The sequence below is a fragment of the Sorex fumeus genome, unplaced genomic scaffold (genome assembly GCF_029834395.1).
Source record: "Sorex fumeus unplaced genomic scaffold, SorFum_2.1 ptg000149l, whole genome shotgun sequence".
Lineage (NCBI taxonomy): Eukaryota > Metazoa > Chordata > Mammalia > Eulipotyphla > Soricidae > Sorex > Sorex fumeus.
Genome location: NW_026606206.1, coordinates 2,496,123 through 2,518,130, shown reverse-complemented (window position 1 = coordinate 2,518,130; position 22,008 = coordinate 2,496,123). Strand labels below are relative to the sequence as shown.

The 22,008-nt window shown below is 40.9% G+C and overlaps 1 protein-coding gene and 1 non-coding gene across 2 annotated transcripts in view; both read right to left on the bottom strand.

The window, feature by feature from the left end:
* Positions 1-22,008, bottom strand: part of LOC130016241 (histone-arginine methyltransferase CARM1-like) — a 327,432-nt gene that overhangs the window by 223,651 nt on the left and 81,773 nt on the right. The window lies entirely within an intron of this gene.
* Positions 10,721-10,822, bottom strand: LOC130016265 (U6 spliceosomal RNA). Its single transcript, XR_008791219.1, has one exon. It is a non-coding gene; the product is annotated as a U6 spliceosomal RNA (small nuclear RNA).

Genomic DNA, 22,008 nt, shown 5'->3' with positions numbered 1-22,008 from the left:
AAAATATAAAATTTAAACATTTTAAAAAATAGATGCTATTACAAGAGTCAACTATGTGTCACCCACCCACCCACACACACCCACCCACACACACACACACACACACACACACACACACACACACTTTTACCTACTAACAGCCAAGTTTGCCTCAAGACACACACATCTCACATCTGAAGGCATGTGATCTCAGCACAGGACGGAGATGAACGGGAGGGACTGATGACTGAAGAGGGTGGTGCACACCCGCCACGTTTACTACAGGCATGATCTGGCATGAGTGAGACCAGAGTGCAGAAATAACAACCCACCTTTCCATCTGCAGTGAGAGGCTGAACTGCAAGAAACCCAAGCTCTGGAACTTAAGATCAAACAAAACAAAACTGAGTCAGAAATTTGAGACTAACAGCAGCCAGACAGCCTGAATTTCCTTCCTCTTCCATCAAAGTGCAGGACAGCCCTGCAGCATACCAGGAGGAAGAGAATGTAAGCGTGGCTCTCTGCAGAAATAGGCCAGTGAGGGTAGCAGGCTGGGTCTCTCCTCTAGATTGTTCCTCACCTGACCCTCCCTGGCACCACTGTCAAAGACTGATGCGTGTGGGTTTTTTTTCTTTTTTTTTTTTCTCAGGATTCTCAGCCAACTTGGCCACTGGTTCAGCATAAGATCTGAGGATGTGAGGATGCTTGTCTCTGAAGTGCAAGGGACAAGGGCCACCCAAGAATACTTTACGGGCAAAATTATCTCAAGTATTAGGGAGAAATAAGGGTTTTTTTTTTAGTAAAAAAGAAAGCTAGTAGAGTTTATCTACATTTATATTATATATTTTTTTAGTGAAGCAAAATAGTTTAATTGAAAGATGTTCATTTAAATGTGAGGGGAAAGAGAGTTCTCAAGAGAGAATACAGGCTTCAGCAGAAGGAAAACAAAGACCCGCCATCTATATTTTGTCACTGCAAAAAATTTTGGAAGTTCTTCAAGCAAATCGATGAACAATGGCAGGACAGTAACAGTGCTACAGTGCTTCAACGATAAAAAAAAAGATAAAAACTATATTTTTTTACTTTTTTGATTATATCCAGTAAAACTTAGGGGTTACTCCTGCTTTTGCACTCAGGAATTACTCAGGGAAGTATTCAGGGGACCATGTGGGGTGCTAGGGATCGAACTCAGGTCAGCTGTGTGCAAGGCAAACACTTCACCTGCTGTCTGATCACTCCAGCCCCAGGGTCAAAATATCTTGAGCAAGGGGATAAGAGTAATACAGGGTGCATTCTTTCTCAGGCCGATGTTCTCCCTTGAACACAAATCTTTCAACATACTTGCTTGCTTGTTTGCTTTTCAAGGTCACGTTCTCCCTTGAACATATGTCTTACTTGTTTGTCTCTCTGTCTCTTTGCTTGCTCTTTCCCTCTTTGGAGAAGCTCATATGCTCCCATATTTCCTTTCTTCCCTCCCCTCATGTCTTTCAAAGGATTTTTGTTCAATAAAACGATCTTGCTCCACTTAAAAGGAGTAGTGGGAACAGAGACAAAAAAAAAAAACAATACTATGGAACAATAAAAAAGATTTAAAAAAAGTAAAAAAGAACAGAAATGGTATAGTCAATTAATCACAAGTCAATACTAACACACACACAAGAGAATTTTTCAATATAGGAAGGATGTTGTGATCACCAGGACAAGAAGAAATCAAAAATCTAAAACAGACATTAAAAAGAGAAATTACGACTGTACTTTTTTGCCTCTCTGGAATATATTCCCAGGAGTGGTATTGCTGGATAAAATGGGAGCTCAATTTCTAATTTTTTAAGAATCATCCATACTGTTTTCCAAATGGGCTGAACTAGTCAGCATTCCCACCAGCAGTAAAGGAGGGTCCCTTTCTCACCACATCCACTCCAAAACCAGTTGCTTTTGTTATTTTGTACGTGGGCCAGTATCTGTGGTGTGAGATGGTATCTCATTGTTGTTTTTTGATCTGCATCTCCCTGATGATTATTGATGTAGAGCATTTTCTCATGTGCCTTTTAGCCATTCAGATTTCTTCATTGAGTAAGTTTCTGTTCATTTCATCGCCCCATTTTATGATGGGGTTGGATGTTTTCTTCTTGTGGAGTTCAACCAATGCTTTGTATATCCTTGATATCAACCCCTTGTCAGATGGTTACTGGGCGAATATCCTTTCCCATTCTGTAGACTGTCTACACTTCTATGTTCATTGCTGCACTGTTCACAATAGCCAAAATTTGGAAAAAACCTGAGTGCCCAAAAATGATGACTGGTTAAAGAAACTTTGGTACATCTACACAATGGAATACTACACAGCTGTTAGAAAAGATGAAGTCATGAAATTTACATACAAGTGGTACTACATGGAAAGTATCATGCTAAGTAAAATGAGTCAGAAAGAGAGGGAAAGACATAGAAAGATTGCATTCATCTGGGGAACATAAAGTAACAAAATAGGAGACTAACATCCAAGAATAGTTGAGATAAGTACCAGGAGGTTCACCCCATGGCTTGAAGGCCAGTGGCACATGCTAGGGGGAAAGGCAGCTCAGATAGAGAAGGGAGCACCAAGTAAAGGGTGTTGGGAGGGTCCTCCCAGGATGGGAGATGCACGCTGAAAGTAGACTATAGACTGAACATGATTACCACTCAGTGCCTCTTTTGCGAACCACAACACCCAAAAGGAGAGAGAGAATAAAAGGGGGTGCCCTGCCACAAAGACGGGATGTGATGGGGGGAATGGGGGGGTGGGAGGGATACTGGCATCAGTGGTGGTGGAGAATGGGCACTGGTGGAGGGACAGGTACTTGATCATTGTATAACTGAAACCCAAGCACAAAAACTTGTAAGTCTACAACTGTACCTCATGGTGTTTCACTAATAAAAATTAAAAAATAATTAAAAACAGAAATTAATATATGGAGAGTATCATAAGGGTAAACCATGCACATGAAAAGGCACATAATGAAAACTCTGGAGCACCCTTGGGAGGTGGGAAAGCTGTGTCCATGCCCTACCAAACCCCCAGCAGCCACACCCACACCCCACCACTGCAGCCACCATGGGCTCAACTCAAGCGCTTCACAAATATTCTCTGCAGACACTCTACACTACAAATAATTTCAGGTACTCTGGTACCCAGGCTGAACTCTCTGGTATTTCTCTGGGTCAGAGCAGGCAACCTCCCCCCATCCCCCGCCCCCATACCACCTGAAGCCTGGGCAGCCACGCTCACCTCCCACCGCAGCTGCAAGGTCAACTCACTGGCCTAGACCACAGACCTTGAAGTCTCCAAGTGCACAGCACCTCCCAATTCTTCAATACTAAAATTCCAGAAGGAGCAAACCAGATTAGATGGGAAACTAACATAGACGCCAAGCAAACTCAACAAACAAAAACAATTAACAAAGAAGGCCCAACTAGCAACAAGCAGCTTAATAAATTCCTAGACAAGAACTTAGCAACCTCGTGATCTGATATTGCTAATTTTAAATGAAAAAGCTGACTTTTAATACTTCTTGATTTTAATAATGCAGCAGTTATCTAATCAGTTTCAACCCTAGAATTGTATCAACAGTTGTTGCTATCATCTCCATCAAAATAGATATCATAATGTAATTTAAAAAAGGAAAAGGCAGGGGGCTGGAGCAATATCACGGCGGGTAGGGAATTTGCCTTACAGGCAGCTGACCCCGGTTCGATTCCCAGCATCCCGTATGGTCCCCCAAGCACCGCCAGGAGTGATTCCTGACAAGAAAATCATGAGAACAGAAGTTGATACAGTGAGTAAATATCTCCCTAAGAACAAAAGCCAGGAGTAACTCCTGAGCAACGCCGTGTGTGACCCCCCCCCAAAAAAAGGAAAAGGCATAAAAAAATACATAGTAGAAAGCGACAGAACTATAAAACTACAGAAAATAAAAGAATGGCAGCCACACATATGATATGTTCAAGTAATGTCATCTTATATATGTAAAACCTTGAAAGGATTAACACTAGAACTAAAAGTCAGTAGAAGAAATAATTAAAATTAAAATGGAAATAGAAATGAATAAAATAAAACATAATAGATAAAACAAAAACTGATTCTGGGAGAAGATAAGTAAAACCTTTGCTAGACATAAAAACAAAGAGGGAAAACCCTAATAAAGAAATAATCAAAAGTGGAGTAATCACTAATACTACAGAAGCAAAGAAAATCATGAGAACAGAAGTTGATACAGTGAGTAAATATCTCCCTAAAAACAAAGTCCCGAGATTAGGTAGCTTCACCAGTTTATTCCCTAAACACATACCGTATTCCAGTCACACAAAATATCCACTGATGTCCGAAACAGAGTTTTTAATTATGATGGTGGTAGAAATACAAATTGTAAAAGTAGGATATCTGAAGTGATATATCACCCCTTTTATCACTGTGACTATTACCTACTTTATCGACATTTACTTAAAATTCCATGACGGCCATGGCACCTTTCTTGTTTGTATAAATCTTGACTCCCTTCTATCAAATACATGTCTACTCTTGACAGCTCGGTGGTCAGCACACAGAATGCTTACTGAATTGAACAACCGAAGCAGCAAAGTCACAGAAGCCGTTGGTCACTACCTCAGCCACATAAAAACATAGAATCAATCCTCAGAGAATTACAGATATTAAAATAGCAATTTTGCATGTGGTTCAGGTCTTTTGGTTTATAAATTATTTTTAGACATATTATGAGGGAAAGAAAAAGTGTACTTCTCATTTCTCCATTAGAGTAAAAAATTCTTCCTACTTTCCATATAGAAGTTGATCCTCTCAGATCGAACTTAGTTTCTTTGTGAAAATCTCTTTGTGAGAATCACTAAATAATGTAGAATCTACATTATGACCAGTAGAGTTTCCTCAGATTACCAGCTTTCACGGTGTGTTTTTGAGAAACAAAAAAACTATCTTTCGGAAGTCACTCCATCAGGGATAATTGCCCCAATGTGGATTCACCAGCTAAATCAACAACAAAGATGGTAGCTTATAGTCAAAGAACAAAAATAACAACTTTGCTGTCAAAAGCTGTTCTGGAGATTCATTTCTGTTTTTCCTCTAAAGCAGATGTCATAGAACCAGATGTCTGCAAGCCATGGTTTGGGGATTTATTCATAGGTGCACAGACATCTTCTATTTTTGAGCATCTGCTATAAGTCAGTCAACTGCGGATCGGCTCTGGGGAAGGTGTAAAATCAAATAAAGTGTAACCGCAGCCTAAGAGACCTTGCAGTAGTACAGGAGGAGATCTGTTAAAGTTATTAGGCATCCTAGAGAAACAACCTTGCCGGGGTCTCTCAGAGAAGAAACTCCAGTAGATGTGAGCCCTGGAAAAGAGGTCAGAGCTTGCCGAGTAGAAAGCAAAGAATAAAAGACCACTTCAGGCTGAGGAAAGAGCTAACATACGGAGATAATAAATGAACATGTCACGAATGACAACGTGGAAACAAAAATCTGGAAATGAGGAGTATTTCTACGTGGCTTGCTCTGGAGCAACGCATGTACACAGGGAGAGTGGAGAAAAGATTTCAAAGGGTATTGTATTCTGTAATTAATGTTGCCATTTTTATGACAACAGTTGCTCTCAGAAAAGAGAAGGGAGCATGTAGCAAATACCTTTTTTGGATATTTTCACATGCTTCACCTCATTTGTTAGTGTTTGCTATGTGATGAAGTGGGATTCCAAAACATCCTCTCTAAGCAGAAATATCAGGACAATTAGGAAATTTGTTAAAATTCACTTTAGTATGACATCCTTCAAAAATATCTGTTGTCAGCACATAATCTGTTATATATATCCCGAGACCAATAAAAAGAAGAGAGAAACAGAAAATAAAAATTTTTCCATTTTTCTTGGTACAGGAACTCCAAGATCCTGTTTTCAAAGTAATCAAATATAAATATCCTTCACATCTGACCACCTAATATTAGCTATTCTTAAGGATAATCTAGAATCTCTCTAGTTCATAAAGACCAAACTTGTCAGGAATTAATCAAATGTAATCTTATTCATTACCATTATTTACTGTTATGCACTGTTTTTTCTGCTACTTACAAAGCAAATAACCTTGTGTCATTCTTAATAAGCCCTTTAGATGTTTTATTCATTTTTTTCCTTTAATGACTCTCAACTTAATGCTTTAAATGTAATACACAGTAATTAAACTTTGATTTCCCAAGTACAGATCAAGACTCACCAATTATACTCTCAGAAACTTTTTGAAATAATCTGGAAAATTTCCTCCAGAAGAACTGTGGAGGCCAGGTGATCTTTATAAGCAGTTTTCTACCAGATATTTAAGGAAAAGGTCATTTCTATGCAACTTAAACTGCTCCGGAATGAAAGAGAAGATGAAACACTTCCTAGACCATTTATAAAGTCAGTATGACACAGCAATAAAGCTGATAAATAGATACCCGAAATAAATAGTAAATTCCACTGGTACCACAGAGTGATGATGAAAAATGACCTTGCTTAGAAACTTACTGGTTTTATTTCTTTAGGAACATTATTTAACTTTTCTATAATCATTAATTTTATTCACAATAATATAATAAATAAAAATGGCATGACCTGATAATATAGAATTATTTTATATTCAATAAAAATAATGTTGCTTAACACCAGGAGAATTACTACATAACTTAGAGGCCAGCCGGGTATTCTAGGGGAAAGGACAATTCAGATAGAAAGGGGAACACCAAGTGGAGGGTGTTTGGAGGATCCTCCCAGGAGGGGAGATGCAGGTTGAAAGTAGACTGGACTGAACATGTTCGCCACTCAATGCCTCTTTGGCTGATCACAGCGCCCAGGAGGAGAGAGAGAACAGGGGGGAATGCCCTGCCACAGTGGCAGGGGGGGATGGGGGGATGGGAGGATGGGGGGGGAGGGATATTATCCTGGTGGTGGAAACTGGGCACTGGTGGAGGGATGGGTATTTGATCGTGGTATGACCGAGATCCAAGCACAAAAATTTGTAAATCTACAACTGTACCTCATGGTGTTTCACTAATAATAATAAAAAAAAATAATGTTGCTTACTTTACTATTTGTTTGACCCTATTCTAAGACCTTGTATGGACTGACATCTATTCTCCACAACAACCCTGAGGTAGTATTATTCTAAATTTTACCTGTGAAGTAAAACTTAAAGCAAGAAGAGTAAATAGTCACATAATTTATATATGGTAGAGATGGGATCTGAACCCAGGAAGTCTGGCTCTAAATTTCAATCTACAAACAGCTCCTCTAGTTATTAGTAACATTTCATTAACATTACATTTCATTCATTAACATTACATTTCATTAACATAGAATATAAAGAACAAGGGAAAGAACAAAAAAATTCCTTTGGCTGGGTGAAAACCATTCTAAAATTGAGTATCTATATTGAACCAAATGTTAATATTCAGCTTAAATCAGAAATTATGTTAAAATCACAAATAAGATCAAAGCATTTGCACAGATTAAAATTAGTTGACATTCTTTTTTTTTTTTTTTTTGGTTCACACCTGACAATGTATAGGCATTACTCCTGACTCCGTACTCAGGAATTACTCCTGGCAGTGCTCACGGGACCATATGGGATGCTGGGGATTGAACCTGGGTCAGTCCTATGCAAAGCAAATACTCTACCCTGCTGTACTATTGCTCCAGTCCCCTAGTTGGAAGTCTTATGATTGTTCTAGATAATGTCACTGTCCTCCCGTTGTTCATCGATTTGATCCAGCGGGCCCAGTAACGTCTCCATTGGAGACTTTGTTGTTACTGTGTTTGGCATATTGAATACGTCATGGGGAGCTTGCCAGGCTCTGCCGTGCAGACGAGAGACTCTCGGTAGCTTGCCGGGCTCTCCGAGAGGGGCAGAGGAATCGAACTTGGGTCGGCCATGTTCGCTGCGTGCAAGGCAAATGCCCTACCGCTGTGCTATCGCTCCAGCCCAGATAATGACTAAAGCATAAAAATAAATATTTAAAAATAGGAAAGAGGGGAATTGATATTTTTGGCCACATCTGGTGGTGCTCAGAGCTTACTCATGGCTCTGCACTCAGGAATCACTCCTGATGGGGATCAGGAGACCATATGTGGTGCTGAGCATGCAAGAAAAATGTGCTACCAACTGTACTGTCACTCTGGCCCTTTGGGAGAAAAGGTGTGGACTGATTCTGAATCTAAAATAATTAAGAAACCAGGAGGTATTTTCAGGGGTAGATGCCTTATATGCACAAGGCACAGCGTTTGATCCCAACACTTCATCTTCCCCCAAGCACCACCTGGTAGGGGGTGGGGGAGAGAGTGGTCCTGACAGCCTCGGGACCACTGGGTTCAAGGAGCACAACAAGACTAAACTGGAACTTTGTGACCAGTGTCTTTCTGAGCACTGCTTGGAGGCCCTCTGAGTAAAATCAAATAATAAAAGAATCGAGGTAATTACTCAAGACACAAAATAGTTGTGAAAATGGGTTTATCTCTCTTCTTTTTCATTATTTGCATATAGAAATGCCATGGATTTCTGTGTCTTGATTTTGTAGACTGCCACATTAATGTACAGGTTTATTGTTTCTACTTAGGGTTTGGTTGTTGTTGTTGCTTGTCTTTAGGGTTTTCTTAGTATCATGTTATCTGAAAACAGTGACAGTTTGACTTCTTCTTTTTCCAATCTGAATGCTCTTGCTATTTTCTTGCCAAATTTCCAGACCCAGGACTTCTGATACTATTTTGAATGACAGTGGTAAGAGTGGGGAAACTTGTCTTGTGAATGACCTCAGAGAGAGGGCTTTCAGTTTTTCTCCACCGAGTATCACTTGATCACTTGATATCCCATTATTCATCGATTCGCTCGAGCGGGTGCCAGCAACATCTCCATTCATCCCTGTCACGTGCTAATGTAGCCCAATGGCAAGGAACATGAAGAGCCTCAAATCGATTGTTCAGGGTCTTGACGAAGAAATCTGACCATCTCACAGGTCTCTGATATATTGGAAACCCTGGCCCTGACCCTGTTACCTCTCATCCATTACCTTTCCTTACTTCCCCTCTCAATTTCTTCTTTTCAACCTCATTTCTACAATGTAGGAGCCAATGTAATCTACATGCCTCCCCTTTGCAAAGCCACATTCTCTTCTATTACATCTGGCGATTTTTTAATGCTATAATAGAAATAACTCACTTTCCAAAACATTTATGCACCTAATCAAAATATGTACAGCATGGATGGACATGGAGAATCATGCTGAGTGAAATGAATCAGAAGGAGAGGTACAGATGTGGAATTGTTGCACTCATTTGTGGGCTAGAACAAAAACATTGTATGAGATTAATATCCAAGGATAGTAGAAACAAGGGCCAGGAGGATCGGTCCACAGTTGGAAGTCTTCCTCAAGAGCTGGAGGAGAAGTCTGTTGGGACAGAGAAGGGACCACTATGACAATGATAACTGGAAATGATCACTCTGGGTAATAATTGCGTGCTGAAAGTAGGTAAAGGAACAAACATGATAATATCTTAGTATCTGTACTGCAAACCATAATGTCTAGAAGGGGGAGGGGAGGGGAGGGCAGAGAGAGAGAGAGAGAGAGAGAGGAGTGGGAGAGAGAGAAGAAAAGTGTCTGCCATAGAGACAGGCTTGAGAGCAGGGAGGTGACGTGAGGGAAACTGGGTACATTGCTGTAGGAAATGTACACTGGTGGAGGGATGGGGGTTGGAACATTGTATGACTGAAACCTGATCATGCACAGCTTTGTAACTGTGTCTCCCAGTGATTCACTCACTGTTACTGTCCTCCTGTTGTTCATCGATTTGCTCAAGTGGGCCCAGCAATGTCTCCATTTTGAGACTTGTTGTTACTGTGTTTGGCATATTGAATATGTCACAGGTAGCTTTGTCAGGCTTTGCTGTGTGGGAGAGATACTCTCGGCAGCTTGCTGGGCTCTCCGAGAGGGGCGGAGGAATCGAACCCGGCTTGGCTGGGCTGGCTGTGCGCAAGGCAAACGCCCTACCGCTGAAATGAGGTTGAAAAAAAGACATTGAGAGGGGAAGTAAGAAAAGGTAATGGATGAGAGGTAACAGGGTCAGGGCCAGGGTTTCCAAATATATCAGAGAGGGATATGTTTATATTTAAACCACAGAACCCACAAACTTGAATGATAATCCAGCTGATCAAGTATTTATAGTGAGGTACCCATTTCACTGTATTTTTTAAACTCTATCTACTATTTTCTTCTAGCCCATTGAGTCTCATTTCATAAATCTTCTGTGAATCTTATATGCCTTCCTTTATATGTATACTCATTCGTTGGTCTAGCTACTTTCATTGTTCTGACTTTGGTATTTTTTTTTAATTCTAATTATGATATGTCTTGGAGTGCTCTTATCTGCATTTATCTTGGATGGGAACCTTCAGGCATCTTGAATCTGAGTCATGAATTAATCAACTATGAGAAAGTTTCCTTTATGAGTTCTTTGACAAGTGGTTCTTCATCTAATTTGCCTCCCTATTCCTGAGGAATTTAAATAATTTTTATATCGTTTCTTTTGAACTCATCCCACAGACTTTTTCACATCTATTGTTTTCTAAAGACTTCCTGCAACTAATCTTGGAGTTCACTGATTTTTTTCCTCAGCTGCTCTTATTCTGACACCAAGGTCTTCCAATGTGGTTTTTTAGTTTCACCTGCCACATTCTTAAAAATATGGAATACTTCACACATTTGATCATTTCTGTGCAGGGGTAATGCTTATCTGCTCTCTATTGTTCCAAATTTAGCATATGTGCTACTGAAGTGAATGTGATTCATCTGGTTTTATAAATGATGCAAGTTTCCAAGATGTGCCTCCCCCCCCACACACACAAAAAAGAAAGAAAACAAATTAAAGAGGAAGTGTGGACAGAATAATTTATTTCATAAATATGTGGAGATAATTGGATAACCATTTGAGGACTAAAAATATTTATGATTAGTAGGTTAAAGTCCAATGTTCAAAACAAAATGAAACCAGAAAAGTAAAAGAAGGTACCATAGATACATTACTATATAAAATCAGGTTATGAAACATCTGTGCACCTTTCTAGGCATAATACTATTGACAAAAATTGTGAGGGAAAAATACATTTGATAAGCTAATCTTTAAAAGCACACAAAGTTAAAACAAATTCCAAACTGGAATTATGCTACAATATGTAACAAAAGGGTAAGATCTTTTTAAAGCCACAAAGAGATAAATAACGCTTTCATCTAGCAAATTTGTGAAGGTAGTTTGCAATATTTTTAGTAAATGTAGATTAAGACACAGAAAAATAACACTCTCATACAATGAAACTGCAAATGATAGAATATTTCTGAAGGGCAATTCAGTAATTTACATAAAATCTGTTTAAATAATCATGGCCGAATAGCTAAAGCAATTCTTGGGAAAAAGAAAATGGGAGGAATCAACCTCCCGAACTTCAAACTGTACTACAAAGCAGTAATAATTAAAACAGCATGGTACTGGAACAAAGGCAGAACTGCAGACCAATGGAACAGGGTTGAATACACTGACATCTTTCCTCAATCATATGCTCATCTAATCTTTGATAAAGGTGCAAGTAATGTGAAGTGGAGTAAGGAAAGCCTCTTTAATAAATTGTGTTGGCATCACTGGACGGCTACATGCAAAAAAATAGGCTCAGAACTCTGCCTAACACCATGTACAAAAGTAAGATCAAAATGGATTAAAGACCTCAACATCAGACCAGAAACCATAAGGTACATTGAAGATAAAGTTGGCAAAACCCTCCATGACATTGAAGCTAATGGTATCTTCAAAGATGCCACGCCACTGGCCGAGCAAGTGAAAACAGAGATAGATAAATGGGACTATCTTAAACTAAGAAGCTTCTGCACCTCCAAAGAAACAGTGACCAAAATACAAAGACAGTCTACAGAATGGGAAAGGATATTCACCGAATACACATCTGACAAGGGGTTGATATCCAGGATATACAAAATACTGGTTAAACTCCACAAGAAGAAAACATCCAACCCCATCCAAAAATGGGGTAATGAAATGAACAGAAACTTTCTCAAAGAAGAAATCCGAATGGCAAAAAAGCACATGAGAAAATGCTCTACATCATTAATCATCAGGGAGATGCAGATCAAAACCACAATGAGATACCATCTCACACCTCAGAGACTGGCCCACATTCAAAAGAACAAAAGCAACCGATGCTGGCGTGGATGTGGCGAGAAAGGGACACTCCTTCACTGTTGGTGGGAATGTCCACTGGTTCAGCCCTTCTGGAAAACAGTATGGACGATTCTCAAAAAATTAGAAATTGAGCTCCCATTTGACCCAGCAATACCACTCCTGGGAATATATCCCAGAGAGGCAAAAATGTATAGTCGAAGTGACATCTGCACTTGTTTGTTCATTGCAGCCCTCTTTACAATAGCCAGAAACTGGAAGAAACCTGAATGCCCAAGAACAGATGACTGGTTAAAGAAACTTTGGTACATCTACACAATGGAGTACTATGTAGCTCTTAGAAAAGATGAAGTCATGAAATTTACATACAAGTGGTACAATATGGAAAGTATCATGCTAAGCGAAATGAGTCAGAAAGAGAGGGATAGACATAGAAAGATTGCATTCATCTGGGGGATATAAAGTAACAAAGTATGAGATTAATACCCAAGAATAGCTGAGATCAGCACCAGGAGGATTACTCCATAACTTAGAGGCCAGCCGGGTATCCTAGAGGAAAGGGCTATTCAGATAGAGAAGGGAGCACCAAATAAAGGATGTTTGGAGGATCCTCCCAGGAGGGGAGATGCATGTCGAAAGTAGACTATGGACTGAACATGTTTGCCACTCAATGCCTCTTTTGCAGACCACAACACCCAAAAGGAGAGAGAGAACACAGGGCATTGCCCTGCCACAGAGACGGGGGGAGGGGGGGATGGGGGTGGGAGGGATATTATCCATGGTGGTGGAAAATGGGCACTGGTGGAGGGATGGGTATCTGATCATTGTATAATTGAAACCAAAGCACAAAAAATTGTAAATCTACAACTTTAAAAAAAAATAAAATAAAATAAAGGGGGAAAAAAAAAATAAAAAATAAATAAATAAATAAATAAATAAATAATCATGGCCTTTGACCCAGTAATTTCAGTTTGGTGAGTTTATCCTTAGAATAAAAATTCTGTGGAAAGATTTAATTATATTTCTATTCATCAAAAGTACTGCCTATACCTTTCAAAAATTGGAACAATTTAAATGTCAAGCAATAGGGGATTAATTAAATAGATTATGGCATATCCACATAACGAAACACTATGACACTGACAAAAATAATCTTAGCACTGATAGTTACACTTCATGTTCTCTGAGAACAAATTGTTTGCATAAACCTAATATTATCAGGAAAAAATTATACACTTAAAAAGTGTGTAGAGGTTTAGGTACTTGAAGAATGTTTCATTTTTTTTTTTGGTAAGTGGAAATATGAATACTTCCTTGACTTGCATTCATTTTTAAATTTTCCAGTAATTAATATGTATCGCTTTTTAATAAAAATGAGTTATTTTTAAGGAAAGAAACATAGAATGCATCTCATATGCCTTCAAGTGCTAATAATTATCAGAATTGAATTGGAAGGCACAGATAATGAGTCTTATATATATATATATATTCCCTAGAATCCAGAATAATTGCCATATATATGACATCATATATATTAATTCTATAATTGTCATACAAATATATGTAATATCATATATATATACATATATGACAATGATTCTGGACTCTAGGGAATAGTTAAATCATTAGAATGCTTTCACAAGCTAAAAGTATCTTCAAGGATGAAACACCACTGACCAAGCAAGTGGAAACAAACTTAAACAAAAGGGACTACATCAAACTAAGAAGCTTCTGAACCTCAAAAGAAACAGTGACCAAAATACAGAGAGAGCCCACGGAATGGGAAAGAATATTTACCCAATACCAATCTGATGAGGGATTAATATCCAGAATACACAAGACACTAGTAGAATTATGTAAGAAAAAACCTCCAACCCCATCACAAAATGGGGAGAAGAAATAAACAGAAGCTTCCTCAAAAAACAAATGCAAATGGGCAAAAGGCACATGAAAAAATGCTCCACATCACTAATCCTCTGGGAGATGCAAATCAAAACAACAATGAGATATCATCTCACACCACAGAGAGCAGCACACATTCAAAAGAAAAAAAGCAACCAGTGCTGGTATGGATGTGAGAGAAAAGGGACGCTCTTTCACTGTTGGTGGAATGCTGACTGGTCCAGCCTTTCTGGAAAACAATATGGACATTCCTTCAAAAACTAGAAATTGAGCTTACATATGACCCAGCAATACCACTTCTGGGAATATATCCTGAGGGTTCAAAAAACCACATTAGAAATGAACATCTGCACCTATATGTTCATTGCAGCACTGTTCACAATAGCCAGAATCTGGAAACAACCCAAGTGCACCAGAACAGACGACTGGTTAAAGAAACTTTCGTACATCTACACAATGGAGTACTATGCAGCTGCTAGGAGAGATGAAGTCATGAACTTTGCTTATAAATGGATAGACATGGAGAGTATCATGCTAAGTGAAATGAGTCAGAAAGAGAGGGACAGACACAGAAGGACTGCGCTCATTTGTGGAATGTAAAATAACGTAATATGAGACTGATACCCAAGGACAGTATACACAAGGGCCAGGAATATTGCCCCATAGTTGGAAGCCTGCCTGATGAGCTGGGAGTGAAGACAGCTGGAATTAGAGAAGGGATCACGAAGACAATGGTGGTTGGAGGCATTGTTTGGGATGGGAGGTGTGTGCTGAAAGTAGATAAAGGACCAAACATGGTAACACTCTCAGCAACTATATTGCAAACCATAATGTCCAAAAGTAGAGAGAGAGTATGGGGGAAATTATCTGCCATGGAGGCTGGGGGAGGGTTGTTGGAAGGGGGGGATATACTGGTGACATTGGTGTGGTGAAGAATGTGCACTGGTGGAGGGATGGGTATTTGATCATTGTATGACTGAAACTCAAACATGAAAGCTTATAACTCTCACAGTTACAATAATTTAAAAAAATTATTTTAAAAAAGAATGCACGGGGGCTGGAGAGATAGCACAGCGGGTAGGGCATTTGCCTTGCACGCGCCTGACCTGGGTTTGATTCCCAGCATCCCATATGGTCCCCTGAACACCTCCAGGGGTGACTCCTGAGTGCAGAACCAGAAGTAACTCCTGTGTGTCACTGGGTGTGACCCCAAAATAAATAAATAAATAAATAAAAATTTTTAAAAAAAGGAATGGATTCCCATTGAATTTGCTAAGTACACCATAAACAATGACCACATCAAGTCTAGAATTCCCATTTTTCACATTTACCTGAAAATTAGCAAAGCTTTTAAAAATTAAGTATTAGGGGCTGGAGCAATAGCACAGTGGGTAGGGCGTTTGCCTTGCATGCGGCTGACCTAGGTTCGATTCCCAGCATCCCATATGGTTCCCTGAGCACTGCCAGGGGTAATTCCTGAGCACAGAGCCAGGAGTAGCCCCTGTGCATTGCCGGGTGCGACCCAAAAAGCAAAAAATAAATAAAATAAAAAAATAAGTGTTATTTCATAAATGATATAGTATATATGTAAACATTTTTTCCTAACTCCTATTAGTAAAAAAAACTTTTTTTGTGTTTTGAGTCTGAATGTGCATTCATATCCTGACTACCTCCTGATTTCCCAACTTAACTTGCTATTTGTGTTTAACTTTTCCTAATAAATCCAACATTTTACATCTTAACCAGATGAGTAATTGAGTGTTTAGGTGCCATATGCTAGACCATGCTGTGAAACACTACAGGCCAAATTTCTCTCTCCCTTGTCCTCTATCTGTCATAGTTATTATCTAGTGATTTTTCATCACTCTCTGTGAGGAATAATCTTCAGATGAGGGTCTGCAAAATTTCAAGTACTTTGCCTAAACTACATAGCACTGTAGCACTGTCCTCCCATTGTTCATCGATTTGCTTGACCAGGCACCAGTAACGTCTCCATTGTGAGATTTGTTACTGCTTTTGGCAGATCGAATATGCCACAGGGAGCATGCCAGTCTCTGCCGTGCGGGCAGGATACTCTCGGTAACTTGCCAGGCTCTCCGAGAAGGATGGAGGAATCGAACCCGGGTCGGCCGTGTGCAAAGCAAACGCCCTACCCGCTGTGCTATCGCCCCAGCCCCATTGTCAAGGTATTCATTTTTAATCATCTTCTAAAACTGGCAAATCTCTATCTAAGTATACCAACATTCTTTGAGAGATGGTTTTTTCCCCCCTAAAACTGAAAATGTTTTTAAAGGGTATAAATAACAATGACTGGGATAAATAAACTATATGACACATTATATTTATAAAATTTTCAATATGAATTACATATTGTTTTAAAGTGCTAGCTGACAATAAAAAGAAAAAACTGATTAACTTGCAATCGATCTACTATCCAAGTGACACAAATTTCTCAAACTGATCTTTATTCCCGTATGTTTACATTAAGTCCTATTTAAGCATAATTCCATGTTACCAAAAGAAAATAGTGGCACCATACTTAAGTTTAAATCTGAAAAGCAAGCCACTTAGGGAAACTGTAATGTTCCAAGTTCTGCTAAGGAAGAGGATAACAAGGATCAAAAAGTGGTTCTCCGCTGGAGGTGTACAACTTCTAAGTAAAGTGTTTTGTTCTAACTTGGTGCAGAATACAGAGGAAGAACACCTCCCAGATTTAAAGGGGAGGAGGGCTATTCTAAGAAACTTCCAGAAGATAGTCTTTATTCACACTTTAAAAATGAATAGGCAGAGAAGTGAAATAGTCCAGGCACAAAACACTTAAAAAGAGGGGTATACTGGAGAAACCTAGTGTGATAGAACTCAAAGACAGAATGTATGATGAGGAAGGACAGGAGGAGAAAGCTGGTAGGAGCTTCACACACCGTTTTCACTATTTTAGGCAGGATTAGTTAAAAGAACAGAAATCATTCTCGCTAGACGAAACAAAATGACAAGGGCTTAGAAAATTCTTTGAAGGTCTTTGCAAGTGACTTCTAGACTGTTCTTTAAGTAGTGATCTCCACAACAATCCCCTACCCCCAAGTGACCCGACAATAAATCCGCCAACTCCATCTTAGCCATAATCAGATATCAGAGAATCTAGAAGCTTCTGATAAGCTGTATCACCAAATATCACCTGTAACTGATAGAGTCAAAATGCATGTTTCAGACCTGCTTCTCAACGTCCATAAAACTAAAGGTCAATCTCTAGGGGGGAAAACCCTGATGCCCCCGCTTCTATAAACCATAATACATTTAAAAAACAAATTATGTCCATGATAGGAAGATCTGAAATGGTGCCTTTGAATTATTTCTGTATTTGAAAAATATAGTCAGCCCACAAGTTTGGCCGAAACTCTCTAACCTCTAGCATGCAATTAGACTTGCTATGGGAGAATGAAAGGATTGATGACCCTCAGAATACCATGATAACGGGGCTAGGTTTTATCATGGATTGGTTTTTTTCAGATATAATACACATCCCATTAGCTTTTATAATTAAGTAGATTTCTATTCATATTAATACAGTTGTGTAATCGTCATCACTATGTAATTCCAGAATGCTTTTATTACCTAAAATAAATTACCCATTAGCGGTGACTCTTCCCTCCTCCCAGTCCTAGGTAATCATGAATCTACTTTCTTTCTTCACATATTGGGATGTTATGGGTATTTGAAAACAAATAGAATTATATGACATGGAACCTTTGTCTCTTGCTGTTTTTCACTATGCATAGCATGTTTGAGTTTTATCCACACCTCTGCAGACCTCCAGGGACTATAGAAAATAATAATGCTCTAGTAGTCCCAAATCTTTCAACTGATTGCTCACTTTCAGTGCATTTATGATTTATTCTATTATACTCCATATTACTATTTAATTTTATATAATTTAGGAATTTCAAGTATCCCAGATTGTTCATTTGTGTGAGCCAGAATTCCCTAAAACTTTAGCATTCTCATATTAAGGGATATTAAGAAGAAAGAAAAAAGAAAGAAGAGAGAAAAAGAATGAAAGAAGAAGGAAGGAAGGAAGGAAGGAAGGAAGGAAGGAAGGAAGGAAGGAAGGAAGGAAAGAAAGAAAGAAAGAAAGAAAGAAAGAAAGAAAGAAAGAAAGAAAGAGAGAAAGAGAGAAAGAAAGAAGGAAGAGAAAAAGAAGAAAAATGGAGAAAGAGGAAAGGAAGAAAGGAAGAAAAGAAGGAAGGACAAAGAAAGAAAGAAAGAAAGAAAGAAAGAAAGAAAGAAAGAAAGAAAGAAGAAAGAGAAAGAAAGAAAGAAAGAAGGAAAGAAAGAAAGAAAGAAAGAAAGAAAGAAAGAAAGAAAGAAAGAAAGAAAGAAAGAGAGAAAGAGATGGAGATGGAGAAAGAGGAAGAAAGGAAGAAAGAAAGGAAGGAAAAAGAAGGAAAGAAAGGAAGGAAGGAAGGAAGGAAGGAAGGAAGGAAGGAAGGAAGGAACAGAATTTCCATATAACTCAGTAATTCCTCTCCTGGGTAATCTGCTTCTGGGTATCTACCCAAGAATACTAAAACATCCTCAAAGGTATATGTATATCACAGTTTCATTCACAATAATTAAGGTCTAGAAACAACCCAAGTGTCCAATGACAGGAGAGTGGATAATGAAATCATGGGATAGATATACACAATGGAATAATACCCAGCTTGAGAGAAAAACATGAAATCATACAGTTCACTGCAAGCTAGATGGGATGTGGGGGAAGCGTGATAAGTGAGACATAAGGGAAAAGATAATCACTGGATTGCTTCACACATCACAAATCACAAATCATCCTGTTATTCGTCGATTGCCTCGAGCAGGCCCCAGTAACGTCTCCTTCATCCTGGTCCTGAGGTTATATTCAAGGCTCTTTAGGAGAATGAGACCCATCATTGTTACTGGTATTTGGCATATTGGGTAAGCCATGGGAGTTTGCCAGACTCTGCCGTGTGGGCAGGCTACATTCGGTAGCCTGCCAGTTTGTCCAAAGTAGGAATGAGATAATAAGATGTCATAATAAGATTCGCGGCCGCGCGGTTCCGGGAGCTGGTTTTTATAGTCTCTGAGTCTTGGCTGTTGATGGGATTACACAGCGCCAGGGGGCCAGGTGGTGGGTGTGACCCCCGCCTACTGGAATTTGGAGGATCTGGGTGGAGGATGCTCGACTCCAATTCGAGTAGGCTTGGAGATCTCGGCCCCGGAACCCGCGTGACTTTGTCCCTCTGCCAGTACCTTCATGTGTGCGGAGAGTGGTCTCAGCATGGTGGTGGCTGGTCCTGGAGGTCTTCGGCTGCTGGAGCCCTGGTCGGGGTGGGGAGGAAAGCTCAACCCGCTCCCCTCCAAGGGACCCCGGCGAGGAACAGCCAGGCGCAGGGGCAGGAGACTGACTGCACTGGTCTCGTCCGGGAGCTGCATTTTGTAGTCTCTGAGTCTTGGCCGCTGATGGGATTACACGGCGCCAGGGGGCCAGGTGGTGGGTGTGACCCCCGCCTACTGGAATTTGGAGGATCTGGGTGGAGGATGCTCGACTCCAATTCGAGTAGGCTTGGAGATCTCGGCCCCGGAACCCGCGTGACTTTGTCCCTCTGCCAGTACCTTCATGTGTGCGGAGAGTGGTCTCAGCATGGTGGTGGCTGGTCCTGGAGGTCTTCGGCTGCTGGAGCCCTGGTCGGGGTGGGGAGGAAAGCTCAACCCGCTCCCCTCCAAGGGACCCCGGCGAGGAACAGCCAGGCGCAGGGGCAGGAAACTGACTGCACTGGTCTCGTCCGGGAGCTGCATTTTGTAGTCTCTGAGTCTTGGCCGCTGATGGGATTACACGGCGCCAGGGGGCCAGGTGGTGGGTGTGACCCCCGCCTACTGGAATTTGGAGGATCTGGGTGGAGGATGCTCGACTCCAATTCGAGTAGGCTTGGAGATCTCGGCCCTGGAACCCGCGTGGCTTTGTCCCTCTGCCAGTACCTTCATGCGTGCGGAGAGTGGTCTCAGCATGGTGGTGGCTGGTCCTGGAGGTCTTCGGCTGCCGGAGCCCTGGTCGGGGTGGGGAGGAAAGCTCAACCCGCTCCCCTCCAAGGGACCCCGGCGAGGAACAGCCAGGCGCAGGGGCAGGAGACTGACTGCACTGGTCTCGTCCGGGAGCTGCATTTTGTAGTCTCTGAGTCTTGGCTGCTGATGGGATTACACGGCGCCAGGGGACCAGGTGGTGGGTGTGACCCCTGCCTACTGGAATTTGGAGGATCTGGGTGGAGGATGCTCGACTCCAATTTGAGTAGGCTTGGAGGTCTCGGCCCCGGAACCCGCGTGGCTTTGTCCCTCTGCCAGTACCTTCATGTGTGCGGAGAGTGGTCTCAGCATGGTGGTGGCTGGTCCTGGAGGTCTTCGGCTGCCGGAACCCTGGTTGGGGCGGGGAGGAAAGCTCAGCCCGCTCCCCTCCAAGGGGCCGCAGCAGCGAGGACAGTCAGGTGCGGGGGCAGGAGACTACTTCACACATATGTGTAATATTAAGAAACAGTGCCAAGGGATGACAGTCCCCAATAAGAAAAGTGCTGAGATAGCACCAACAAGACTGATCTGTTATAACAAAAGGGGCAGGGGAAGGGAGATTTTGGTCACTGATGGTTTGTGACTGACATCTGTGGAGGTGAAGGTGGTGAAGTAGTATTCCAAATATAAAACAATAAAACTAGCGCAGCGGGTAGGGCGTCTGCCTTGCATGCAGCCAACATGGCCGACCCGAGTTCGATTCCTCCACCCCTCTCGGAGAGCCTGGCAAGCTACCGAGAGCATTCGATTGCCAGACACAGTAACAACAATAAAACTAAACCAAATAAAAATATCAATTAAAAAAATAGACAAAAATTAATTTAGTGCATTAAGAAATGTATAGAAATAATATAAGTCTAGATTATGTATCAATCCATTAGATCAATTTAATCACATTAGGTTTATCTGTTTCTTAAGGATTTCAGAAGTTGCTCAAGTTACTTCATGCAGTAAAAGCACATAGTTCCTTCACTTTCTCTTTTTTTTCTTTCTTTTTTTTAAGGGCTGGAGTCATAACACTGCAGGTAGGGCATTTACCTTGCATGAGGTTGACCCGGGTTCGATTCCTCCATCCCTCTCGGAGAGCCTGGGAAGCTACCTACTGAGAGTATCCCACCCACATGGCAGAGCCTGGCCAGCTCTCCGTGGCATATTCGATATCCTAAAAACAGTAACAAGTCTCTTAATGAAGACGTTACTGGTGGCCACTCGGCAAATCGATAAACAATGGGAAGACAGTGACAGTGACAGTGAATTTTTATTAGTGAAACAACATGAGGTACAGAAATGGATAAATTTCTGGATTCCAGAAATGGATAAATTTCTGGATTCCTATAATCTCCCAAGATTGAACCAGGAAGACTTGGGATACCTGAATAGACCATTCATATCAAGGAAACTGAAGCGGTAATCAAAAGTCTTCCCACGCTCCTCTCTGGAAAGAAAGATGGCGGCCGCACAGGAGCCTTGTGGACAGCAGGTTTGAGCCGGGGGTGGGGGCGGCAGGGGCCTCATGGGAAGGGGGGCTTTGTGGGCCGTCCCCCACGCCCCACCGAGGTCACCGGCTGCCCCCCACGAGCGGCTCTCCGGCACGGCCACGACTCCAGAGCACAGAAACCAATCTCTTAACTATCTAACTTTTAATAGAAATTCTTCCAGGGTTAATAAGTAAAACATCAGAAATCCAAAACCGCGCGACATCATTTTATTCTTAAACCAAGTTGTAGAAAGCAAATCATTTCACAATGCTGTTTCAGCATGTCTGATGGCGAGGGGGGGGGTCGTAAACTCTAAACAATAATTGTGC